At 43.6% G+C, this 13022-nt stretch overlaps 1 protein-coding gene across 5 annotated transcripts in view; it reads right to left on the minus strand.

The window, feature by feature from the left end:
* ARL14 (ADP ribosylation factor like GTPase 14) overlaps window positions 1-13022 on the minus strand; it is a 70843-nt gene that overhangs the window by 23215 nt on the left and 34606 nt on the right. The window contains exon 5 of one of the 5 annotated variants that reach the window (XR_008390205.1): window positions 5567-6196. The exons of the other annotated variants lie outside the window; for them this stretch is intronic. The gene's annotated coding sequence lies outside the window, so the exon portion shown is untranslated. Of the gene's footprint in view, window positions 1-5566; window positions 6197-13022 lie in introns of those variants that run through there. 5 annotated transcript variants of the gene reach the window in all.

Here is a 13022-nt window from a genome sequence, read left to right on the forward strand (position 1 = left end):
CCTTCCCTAGCCAAGTGAACACACACATGCACACACACACACACCTAGAAGAGAGTCAAATAATTCTTCTTTAACCCCAGATTCCAAACTGTAAAGGAAAGAATTCGCCATTACCTTCCTTACTGAACTAATTTATCTCTGAGCAAGTCCCATGAGTATAGGCCTCACTGACTAGACCTTGAGGGTGTCCCCCAACTGATATTCCCTTGGCAATGGAAACTGTTCTCATTAACCCTTGTCTCTCATCACACCATCCCCTTCTCTGCCACCATCACTGTGCTTTTACTTACTTCTTTTCACCCCTGTGTGGTCTCCGCCCTTCCTCTCCAGGAGTAACCCTTCCCCAACATTAGCAAGCATCTGTCCTCCTCCTGTGTCCTGGAAACCCGCTCAGCCCCTGCTGGGGAGCTGAGTCACAGTTCTTCCTTCCACCTGTTCCTGCTGCTGAGTGGGAAAAGGTGGAAGGTTCATATCCTGCTGGTGGAGATTTGTTTTCTCTTTCTCCCCACTTCCTCTGCCCACCTCTGCACTGGCCATCCATTGAAAAAGTTCAGGCATCTTGCATCAAACTGCTGATCTCCTGCCAACAGCCCCCTACAGGTCTGTGTATGGGAGTTATATTCCCCTTGCTACTATAACTTAGGAACTTATTAACCAAATAAGTACTGCTTTTCTCTCAGCCTTGTCTAACACTGTAAAGCCCTCTTTTATTAATTAGTATTGGGACTAGCCATTGCTCTCTAGTATGGAAAGGTAACCTCACAATACATGTAAGGTGTTATGTAAACTGCAGAAGTCAGCAAATTGTGGCTATGGCCTGTGAGCCAAATCCAGCCTATACCTGTTTTATGGGACACAGCCATGCCAGTCTTTGTCCATAACTGCGCCTGCTCTAATTCTGATAAGGTAATAACTACTCTATATTAAACACTACCACTCTACCTAGTCACTCAAGCCAGAAACCTAGGGGTCATCTTTGGTTGGTCATTTTCCTTCACACTCTACACCGAATTAATCAGCAAGTCATCAGCTCTTCCTCCAAAAATTCATAGGAATTCTAACAGTCAGAGCTAAAAGAGTTAAGTTGACACTTATATTCCCAGGCTGATTTAAGAACCAATTGAGAGGAAGACGCAGAGGTCACATAAATGGAAACCAAAATATCACCTTTATTTGGTAGTAGAGCTAACCTTGACGGCTCATTCTTCTACCTGCACGTGAACAAATCCTAATAACATGACCCCACAGCCAGCCAGTCACAGACTTCCCTGCACAGAAAAGAATGCCGGCCCTTGTAATACTCACCAGCATGGAGGAACAGGGCAGAATATACACAATTACACACGCAGCAGGCAGGCAGCTCTCCCACAGGAAGAAGGGAGAAGGCTGGGGAGCCTGCTGGCACCATCAAGCACTGTCGAACAAGCTCTGGGAGGACTGAGTGATAATGAGGAAAGACCAGGAAGGCTACCAAGAAGTCACGAGAAAGGAGATTCCCACCCTCCAACATTGCCCGGGTGTTCGTTCTCTTACTCAATTAAATTTGACCATGAACTAGTGGTGTGGCTACCCTCCTTGGGAAACAAGGTTAGCAATCTACTTGGGCAATCCTTGCCCCACCGTCAAAATATTATTCCCCCCAACATCGACTGTAGCTTTTTTGGGATGATGGTAGGCAGTGTTTTATTTTTAACCTCAGGAGGGTCATCACAGGTTTGGCAATGAAATAAAATAACAACATAAACAAATTACGATCATAAAAATGCCACAAACGTACAAAGTCTCAAATTTGAATATTAACTGCCTTTTTCGATGGATTTTCCTGGGAGAAAATTAAACTTAAAAATTAAATTTCATGCAAATTAGTCCAAAGATTTTGGAGGTCAAAAGAATCAAAGGTCAAAATTCTATTCACTTGCACTTGTGTTAAAGATCCAAAAATTGAAGTCCATACTTTATTTTGTCCGATTTCTTATTTCTGCCCACGCTCAGCTAAAGGGGTCCTTGCTGTCAGGTAGAGCTAAGCTATCTTGGTAGCTGAACCTGGGCTCTCTTCTATGGGATGGATATAGATCCTTAAGGGAGCATCCTGAATGCATCTCCATGCTGTCCTGTGTTTAAAGACTTACCAGAACACAGAAGACTATCACAGTACTGGCCCCGATTCACCAAATCGAGGAAACACATTAAGTAAAATGATGTGTCCAGAGCCCAGAGTCAGTGTCACTGGTGACTCCAGTAGAGATTCAGTGGTACTAGATGAGAGGAAACCTCTTCATGATGCCAGTGAGTCCAGGCTAGTTATCTGAAGTTCATAGTCTCTGAATTCACACTGAATCTGGATCAGTCTCCCATCTGGTAGTTAATTTTGACACCATGTGTCTGCATTCTGTGCCCGGGGGTGGTGGCAGTGGTACTGGGGATATGCAGGGAGCCTTGTTTCTAAGATAGTAGCATTAGAGACGTTACAATCTTCTTGCAAAGTTAGAAATTTGTGTTGGTGGCAGCCCAAATAACCAGGCTTTTTTTGATGTGCTCCTGCCTTCCTAGTTATTCATAAGCTCTAATTTTCCGTTTTCCCTTTGAGCTCCATGTCCCTGGCATCCCAGTGCTGAAATGAATGTAGGCCTCGTCCACAGGCCGTCAGCAGACCCCTCAGTCCTCGGTTCCAGGGGGTCCTTTCCATTGCCTCTTGCTATGAAATTGCTTAGAATTATAATCTGTCTAGAAAAAAGATTCCTGGACTGAATTACTGTTGTTGCTTCAAAGCTTGTGTTTCTCATTGTCTGTGGGAACTTTTTCCTCTCTAGTGGGCTCTTTGGTTCACTGCCTTTCCTACACTTTTAAATACTCCAGGCCTTGAATAGCATTTATTTCTGGAACATCTTAAAACTAAAGTACCAGTATCTGCCTCTACTGCTTCATTTCCCTCTAAAAGAGGTCGTTACCCTGCTCCTTCCAGAATGACTGAGGTGAATTTAAGTAACCTACTTCTTAAATTGGTTACTTTCTTTTTCTAACACACAAAGGGCTAGAATTAAGGGCCTTCTTAAAATTCCTCTTCGCCTTCTAGCCCAGAAAATAAATTGTCTAGCACATGCCTTTAGGTGTTTGATGCACAGAGGTCCACCTCACTGAGACATAGGACATCAATAAATTCTAAGGCTATTAACAGCTACACTAAAAGCTTGGCTGCTTTCTCCTACCCATTTTTGGATAGTCCCACCTGGAAGCTATTATTCCATCAAACCAACATACAGTCTGAGCCTAGACTTAGCTGATTATTGTCAGAATGCCAATGCCACAAATTTCTCCAACACGCTCCCGAAAGGCACAGGCAAAACCTGCCTGCCACCTGCAATACCTGTCTCCAAGTCTTACCCATACAACAATTATGTGAGTATTTTGTGTTTTTCCCCTCTAAAATCGATCCAGATTCTTTGTGACCACTTGGTATAGCCACACGGTCTTCAAGAGATTGTTCCCCAATTGCTTCTGCTGTGAATTCTTCACCTGCTCCTTTCAGAGGGCCTCTCAGTTCGCTCCTGGAGTGGCTTGTTAGGGACTGGGAGAATGAATCAGTCAGGGGTCTTACTCGTACCTCTTTTCATTTGTTTTTTAATAGGCCCAGTCAACTACTACTAAACCTGTGATAATTAAAACATCTTTACCCTTTCTAATACCCTGTGTATGAACAACTAGACCTGAGCATAACTCCTGTGCCTTCTCTGCATACCCACCCTTGCCTCCAGGAGCTCATACCGATCCTCCTCTAGGTCCTGTCTCTACCCTAAGCGCTCATTCTGTTTCTACTATGGACTGAATGTGGCCTTCCAAATCACGTTAAATCCTAACACAACACCCACTGAGATGTAATTGGAATCAGGGTCTTTTGGGTTGATTAGGTCATGAGGGTGGAGTTCTCATAAATAGATTAGTGCTCTTATAAAAGAGCCCCCAGAAGTGTAGGGATCGAGTGAAAAGGAAAAAGGACTCATGAACATGAACAACAGTGTGGTGATTGCAGCAGGGAGGAAGGTATAATAGGGTCAAATGGTAACAGGAAAAAATACAATGAAAAAATTTAAAATAGATAAATAAATAAATAAAAGAGCCTCCAGAGAGCTCCCATTCTTTCCACCATGTGATGTTACGGTGAGAAGACACTTTCCACCATGTGATGTGTCTGTGAACCAGACACTGATTCTGCTGGTACCTTGACCTTGGACTTCCCAGCTTCCAAACTGTGAGAAATACATTTCTGGGATTTATAAGCTACCCAGTTTATGGTAGGTTGTTATAGCAGCCTGAGTGGACTAAGACTGTTACGTAAGAAAAGTTTATTACTCTCTCTAATCATCATGTCTACCTTTACTTTGATTTCATTCTTCTGCTTCCTTTACTCTTATAGTCAGGCTGCTGCATAATTTTCATATTACTGCAATTCCTCCTTGGTTTCCTGAGGCAACTATTGCTGGGGCAGGGGAGAGGGGGGAAATAGAGAGTTCAGGCACAGAACTTCAAGTTGTTTTTCTGCCTCAGCCCAAGAAATTACTAACTCTCTCCAAGAGTTTCCATTCCTGTGTGTGAGTTTATGTAAAATTTACCACCTCTTTATGGGAGATTGCAGTGTGGGTCTTCCAAGTCTATAGACCACGGCTAGAACTTGTATAACAAATCCAGAGCTACTAAAGGCCACATGGTAGGGCTGATTCTTGAGTCTATGGACAAGCCATGTGCATGTTAGTTGTATCGCAGTTTTCTCTCTTATGCTCAAAAGAATATAAAGTGGAAAAAAACTCGGGCAGCTGACCCAACACTGCCTAGAGCTGGCCATGGTTTAAAGCCAGAACATATCTGCCACTCAAGCCATAATTGTCTCTGGCCTTGATCACTATAACTGATCCTTACTCATCTCCCCTCCACCATTCTTGCCCCCCAACAATTTATCTGCCACATAGATGCCTGAATGATCTTTTAAAAACTCACTATAAGGTCAAAGGACACTGTGAAGAAAGTGGAACAATAACTCATAGAATGAGAGGTTTTTGCAAGTCATGTGTCTGATAAGGGCAGGTACCCTGAATATATGAAGAACTTTTATAACTCAACAATAACAAGACCAATAACCCAATTTTAAAATGTGCAAAGGACTTGAATAGACATTTCTCCAAAGCAGATATGCAAATAGCCAATAAGCATATGAAATGACTCTCAACATTGTTGTCAATAGGGAAATGCTAGTCAAAACCATAATAAGATATTTCACACCCACTAGAATTGTTATAATAACAAAAACAGAAAATAACAAGTGTTGGCAAGGAGGTAGAGAAAGTGGGATTCTCATACATTGCTGGCAGGAATATAAAATGGTGCAGCCACTTTGGACATGAATTTGGCAGATCCTCTAAAATTAAACATAGAGTTACCACATGACCTAGCAATTCACACAAGAAACGAAAGCATATATTCATACAAAAACTTGTACTCAAAGTTTATAACAGAATTATTTATAAAAGACAAAAAGTTAAATAATCCCAATGTTCATTAACAGATAAATGGATAAGCAAAATGTGGTATATACATACAACTGGATATTGTTTTGCCACAAAGAGAAATGAAGTAGTATAACATGCTACAAAATGAATAATCTTGAAAACGTTATGCTAAGTGACAGAAGGTAGACACAATAGGCTGTATGATACTGTTAACGATGAATGGCACCAGATATTAGACCTTGGTCCTTTTGTTTGGCTAAGAAAAGAATTCAGAGCCAAGGAACTCAAATTCAAGAGAAAAGTCATTAGAAAGTCACAGGGGTAGAAGAAGTGAACCATGGAAGAAGGGGACCAGCTGGGCAGTGTGGACTCAGGATATAAGTTTCAGAGGCAAAAGAAGGGCTCCTGGAACTTAGGAGAAAGAAAGGTTAAGCTGATGTACTTGGGAGAATGGGGAAAGAGTGAGTGAGAGAAAGACGGAGACGGAGACAGAGTTGAATCCTTCGTCTCAAGGGCTGCTATCTGGAGGTCTCATGGAAGGGTCTCAACAGAATATCTATCGGCTTTCCAGGTGTGTGTTTTCAGGGTCGTGGTCTCTACTGATTGGTCAGCTCTAAGGCAGGGGATCGTTAGTCAGGGTAGCTGGTCCTGATATCAGCTGTGGCATAGTCCCATCTGGCCTTGCTGCTTTTCTGGACCTGGAGTTGAAACACAATTGAGGCCTAGATGTTATTTCTAGTTTGACTAAAACTCTGTCTGTGTAGTCAATAGACCCGAGGCTCTGTTCCTAAGATTATTTGATGTGGATCATAAACCCATTGTCCAAGGGCTTAATGCTTAAGGGAGCAGTTGTGCACGGGCTTGTATGGGGGTTCTCTGAGGCTTTGTTCCTCCTCTACGGGGGTCTACGGCATATCTAGCAACATCTGAACTGCAGGACCAAAGAGATATGAAAGGTTAGGAGGGCAAGGTCCCACCCTAACACTGTTTGTTACTGGGCCTCTGGGGCTTTCTGTACCTGACCTATTCCTATTCTGCTCATGTCTGTGTAACGGCTTGCTATATCAGTTCTATTTAGGTGAAATGTCCACAATAGACAAATCAATAGAGACCAAAAACAGACTTTTTGCCAAGAGCCAGGGAAATAATCAAGAGGAATAACCAGTAACAGGTACAGGGTTTCTTTTGGGGGTGATGGAAATATTCTGGAATTAGTGGTAATAGTTGCACTCATTAAGAACTGCCATAAAAACAATGAATTGTATACTTTAAAATGGTGACATTTATGTTATGTGAGTTATATCTTAATTTTTGAAAACATTAATAAAGAACAAAAACTTACATCGGATTATGATTTTCCACCAGTTAAACTCTGCCCTGGCTTCCCATGGCACTCAGAAGAAATCTAATCGTACTTAGGCCCGTAGGCCCTCCGTGATACAACCCCTCTCCTCTCTCACCGCCCACCGCTCCCTTCACTCGCCTCTCCTCATTGACCTTGTGTTGCAGGCTCACTGGCCCTCACACCCTTAACTCAGGTTTTACACTTAATCTTCCTCCTGCTTGCAGCCCTCTTTGCCTAGGGCTTCTCATGGCTGCCTCTTTCTTATCACGCGGATCTCAGATCAACCTCACCTCCTCAGCTAGAGGCCTTCCTCACCAGCCCCATCACTGTCCCTCATATCACCCTGTATTATGTTCCTCACAGCACATATCTTGTCTGAAATTATTTCTTTGTACATACGTTCTCTGAGGATAGAGATTTTGTCTGCCTTGTTCACTGCTATCACCCCAGTATGAAGAGTGATGCCTGGCACAGAGTAAATTCTCAAAAAATAGATTTCGAATGAGCGAATAGGACTTACTTTTTGTACATTGGAAATTTAGACATTTGGATGGTATTTGGGGTGCTGGGAGCTACACCTGGTTTGGAATGAGAACCTCAGGAGCTCCACTTCTGGACATACAGCGGCCACATGTACCGCATCTAGCCTAGGAAACAGGAGGCATGAGGAAATGCACTGGACCTCCCTGCTTTCCTGCTCAAGGCTATGCAAATAGAAAAACCTACTTCAGGAAGGAACTCTCAGGAACTTTCCCTCAGCCTGAATAGCCTAATTTGAATTGAGCATGGCAAATCGTAGGGGCCAGTTAGCAAGGTCACCCCTGGGTCTCACTGTTCGGGATCACCTAGCAAGGGTTTCCCTGCCACGTGTGTTCTTCTCTTCCTCAACTACCTGTAAATCGCCCATCCTCACTTCTGAAATCTAAAGCCCTCCTCCCAACCCCAGCTTTTCTCCTTTGTCCAAATACGTACCCAGTGTGGCCCCACAGTCATTGGTATCTTTGTGCATATGTGAATTCCCTATCCACATGCATTTAAATCTCAACTTTCTCCTGTTAATCTGTCTCTGTTGATTTTATTTAGCCCAACTAGAAGAACTTCAAAGGTGGGAGGAAAAGTATTCTTTTTCTTAGCCCCCACAGTGTTACCGGTGGAAGTGGGGCTCTTGCACTATCTAAAGGAAAAGAATTTCCTGAGACCCACACAGGAGGATGTGGCTCTGTGGTGTGGTTTACTGATGGTGAACAATTACCGGGGGTTCCCCTTCTGACTTCCCAGTGTCCCATCTCTGTCCATCTCACTACAGAAAAAAGCCCAATCTTGTCTTCAGTGGGGCCAGTATAAAGGCCACTGCCCAGAGTTTCTGCTTCATATTAAAGTACAGTCCAGTCCAGCATACAGCTAGCTTAACACGTTTCCAGTTGTAGTCCTTTGCTGTGCTGTGGTATACACAGGCTCTCTCCTGGAGGCCCTGGGCCCCGTGGCTACCAAGGCCATGTGGCCGTGGACAGAACAAGTGCGTGCATCATGCAAGTGTAGGTTACGAGCAAGAGAGAGAGAGCTTGTTCCTTTTGGAGCCCACACAGTCTGCTGTGGGACCTGGTAGCTGCTAGACCCACATGGCTGTGAGCTGCTGGGCAGGAAAACGAAAGAATGCACAGGCTAGTACATTGCCTGGTGGGGGCAGGTGGGCGGGGAGAGAGAAAGAGCCATTTTTTTTTCCCCCTGGGATTATATTAGCTTGGGCTTGGGATGAGCTAGGTGCCTTTTTCAAGATGACCAACCAACTCCCCAGGTTTTCACGGGCTGTAGATGCATCCATCCCCCAGTTAGACTGACAGGCCTCTATAGTCCAGCACCTCCTTCTGTGCCCCACAACAGCCTGGTACAGAAGGGGGAGGGAGGAGTGTTAATTCTCTTGGCAGAGCATGATGCTGTGGTCCCCTGAGGTGTGAAGCTACAACTTGCTGGCTAAGAAAACAGGCTTCTGCTTCCCAGTTTATTAAGATCAATGTCTAACTCCCTTTTGCTCCCCTTCTCAACATCTAGGTAAACACCAATGGTAACAACAGTACCTCACCATCATTTGAAAACTACCCACAGTCAACACTTTATAGTTGTGAAAAGCATGGCGGAACTGGGCACACTGGAGAAGATCAAAGGGAGGATGGCAATGAGGTAGCCCACTGAGGTGTCCTTGTGACTTCAGCTTAGCTCAGCTTCTGGGCTTCTACCTTGTTCTTGGAAAGAAGCAGTAATAAAGAGCAGAGCCTCTGAAAACCGCAGAACAGAAACCACGTCTGCTTTGGGGCCCAAGAAGAGGGTATGCGAGAAGAGAAGGGTGACATCACAGCTACCAAGTGAAATTAAGGAGCAAGCATGAACATGCCCGTGCTGGGAATGAGGGGGATGTGAGGTAGTGAGAACCACAGGCTGGCATCAGGAGGGCAAGTGGGGAGGCAGCAGCCAGGAACACGTGAAGCAGATGCCCTATGGTTTCTATGAAGGATCTGAGGCCCGGGATCTCCACATTTTGCTGGTGAAGACCGAGGCACATGCTGCTGTTTCATTGATACAAACTAGGGACAGTGCTCACATTCCTTTATTCAAATGAGGAAAATATTCTATTTTTATTCCGAGATGATCTATGAATCATAGATGACATAAATTAAGCGAAGCAACATTAGGAGGGAATCTGTCACTGTATATTTTACCTCTAAACTAAGCCAGGTGGAAAAGGATGTAAAGATAATTTAGGTTTAGATTGTCCAATGAAGAATAAAGGTTACTGGGGTGGGAAATAAAAAGCTTGGAGGGATGAGAAAGTGAGATGGTACACAGATTCTGAAGGCTGGTTTAGAAACAATAACTGATGATATGAGATGGGGAGAGTAGAGTTTTAAGCTGAAAAGATAAGGCTTTATTTAAAATCAGTTTGAACAATTACATGCAAAGTTTTGAAAGTAAGTGAAAGTGATTTTCAGAAAGTTTAAATAGAAGAAAGTGAACAGAGCGTGGTGTGGCTGAGCTCACCCAGACACACTGAGGTGATACCTAGGGATGGCTTAGATCACAGATTAGGCACAGTTCGGGTTATAAGAAGGAACCTGGCTTGCTCAGATTTGAATTTCCAGAACAGCCTGCTGGGTGGCCTCTACTGTCATGCCATCCCACACACTCCACCACTTAAAAAACCAGCCCAAAGCAGGTCTTTAATCACTATAAAACCTACACTGCCTCCCCACGTCCTAATAAATCTACTCTGAACTCTGCCTGGCTTCCTAGCCCCACCCTACCTATTCAATCTTCCTTCCCAGTTCTCTCCAGCACACACGCCTCTCTCAGGCCTGTCTCTCCACTTGTCCTGGCTCTCGGCCTTTGGTCTGCAGAGACACAGCCTTGGTCTAAAATGTATGCCGTCTCCTATCTACCTAGCCAAATGCCATTCTTCTGGCAAAACTGAACTTACATTTCAATTCTACCATGTGTCTTTCTTTTATTTTCTGTTTTTTTTCATTTTTATTGAATGTACTGGGGTGACATTGGTTAATAAAATTATATAAGATTTCAGGTGCATAATTCTATAATGCATCATCTGTATATTGTATTGGGTGTTCACCACCCCAAGTCAAGTCTCCTTTCATCACCATTTAACCCCCCTTTACTCTCTTCTACCTTCCCCCACCCTCCTTTCCCTTTGGTAATGACCACACTGTTGTCTGAGTCTATGCGGATGCATTTTTTCCTTCTTTTCTCAATCCCTTCATTACGGATCTTTCTTGATTGCCCCTTTCTTTGAACTCCCAAAATGCAATTGCTCAACTACATACTGCCCTGTATCATTCACTATTCTTTTACATGTATTAGCACCAGGAACAAGGGGGAAGAGAAGAGAGAGAGGAGTGAAACCCTCATTTGAGATTCCGATTTGGAGGTGGGTGTTGGTAGAGGATAAAGAAGGAAGAGCAGATTGATCCCAGAAGCCCTCGGTGCAAGAAAGGAAGTAGGGCCTGTTGTAATTCACATGCTTCCACTTTGCTTTGCAATAACATCTGAAGTTTTAAGTTCAGCACCATGAGGAATGAGATGGAATGAGGTATTTGGACGTTCCAGATAACCGAAGCTTACCAAGCAAATTCTTGGGCTCTATTCCAGATCTACTGGATCAGAATCTCTAAGGGTGGGGCCCAGCAACCTGATTTTTTCATTGCACTCTAGGTGATTCTGAAACATAGTAATAGTGTTAGAGAACCACTGCTTAAGACCTTAAAAACTTAAAAACTGCTCATTATGTGGAACTATTTCTATATTATATACTTCCTTGTCTTTTGGAACAGAACAGACTAAACAAAAAGTGCTTCCTTCTTGTGGGGCCAAGGTCTCTGTGATGAATATTAATACTCCCTGCCCAGTGCCAGTGGAACAGGCTGCACACCAGGCAAAACTCTGGCACCACCCTGCCAGGTCACCTGGTCACCTCGCACAGGCAACTGACTGCAGCCGTCCTTTGGATCCACCCAGCCCTGATCATTATCTATTCTATAGCAGCCCTGGAGGGGCCCTTTAACATGGGGCTTTATGAAAACAATACAAAGATGAATTGCAAGGACTGAATTACAATGTAAAAGAAAATGCATGCAGGTCACTCATTACACCCACTCCTGATACTACAGAACAAACACTGCACAGTGGCATTTGGTGTCCTCTTTCAATGTCACTACTAAAGTGGACATTTTTAGGCAACTCTCAGGAAATGACTGTCCTCAACTGAATTCCACTATTTGTATTATCCAGGCTTAACTGATCCTCCTCCAGAAAACGTTCTCCATTCTCACCACATTCGTCCAAGAACAACTGCTGCCCTACTAATCAGTTAAAAGAGCCCTTGAAATCTGCATTTATTTGTAATTGCTCGAAGTTCGGATTTTACTAAGACATCTCTCTGCACAACTTAGGCATGAGGGTGGGATTTAGAGAAACTAAAAAGCGCACACATGCTGCATCCCCACTGCAGACCAGCCTCGTCAGGAACTCCGCGCTCGGAGGCCACGCTTGTGCATTTACCAAAGTTCCTGCATTAACCTTATCACCTATAAACATCCAGAAGTCCATATCAATATTCGTAATTGAAAAAGCAAACAGGGGAGAAAAAATAAATCTTCCTTCTATTAGACATCCCAATTATTTTTGTAGATACTCCCTCTCCAGGAGGTGGAGCTTAATCCCTCTTTCCCCCATGGCTATGGGCTGAGTTTAGACATCTTCTTCCAAAGAACAAAATGTGGGAAAAGGGGAAAAGTTACTTTATAGTGAAGAAAGCTGGCAAACACTACCTAAGCTAAGCAGTCAAGGTTAACACAAGTAAGTCCTATTGCCGGCAGATACCCCTGATGCAATGTGATGAGAATGGTACCTCACTTCTGCGGTCATCGTCCCCAAAACCCATAACCCCAGTCTAACCAGAAAAAAAAACCAAAAAAAACTGAGATGCATGGTGCAAAATACCAAGTACCTGTGACTAGTACTTCTCGAAACTGGCATGAAAACTAACATTCCTCAGAAGAATCATAAATCATAAAAAATAAGAAAAGACTAAAAAACTGTCACAGATCAGAGAAGGACCAAGAAGACATGATGACTAAATGTACTGTGGTGTTCTGGATGGGATCCTGGCACAGAAAAAGGACATTAGCAGAAAAACCACTGAAATCCAAATGAGGTCCAGAGTTAGTTTAGCTAACAGCACTGTACCGGTGTTGGTTCCTTGGCTATAACAAATGTAGCCCAGTAATGTGAGATGCTCACAGTAGGGCAAACGGGGTGAAGGGCAAACAGGGACTCTCGGGGTTCTTTTTGCAACTTTATTGTAAATCTAAAACTATTCTAAAATTAAATGTTAAAAGAACAGAAAGGTTCTAACTTAGCAGGGACTTGTGATGTAATTAAATTCAGACGCCAGAAAGGAGAAAGACTGCGTACAGACTCAGCAGGAGAGGGAAAACTATCTATTTATTTTTCATAGGAGTTATTGGACACTTCCTTTTTAAAAACAGTGGTGTTACTGAAATATTGTGAATGAAGGGAGACCAGGGTAAAGGCTCAGGAAGCCCAAGGGAGAGGTCAGGGGCTGCCAAGCAGCAACCACAACGTCAGAGCCCAGAGCCAAACACACGGCCTGG

Source organism: Artibeus jamaicensis, unplaced genomic scaffold (assembly GCF_021234435.1).
Source record: "Artibeus jamaicensis isolate MK-2021 breed Jamaican fruit bat unplaced genomic scaffold, CSHL_Jam_final scaffold_474, whole genome shotgun sequence".
Lineage (NCBI taxonomy): Eukaryota > Metazoa > Chordata > Mammalia > Chiroptera > Phyllostomidae > Artibeus > Artibeus jamaicensis.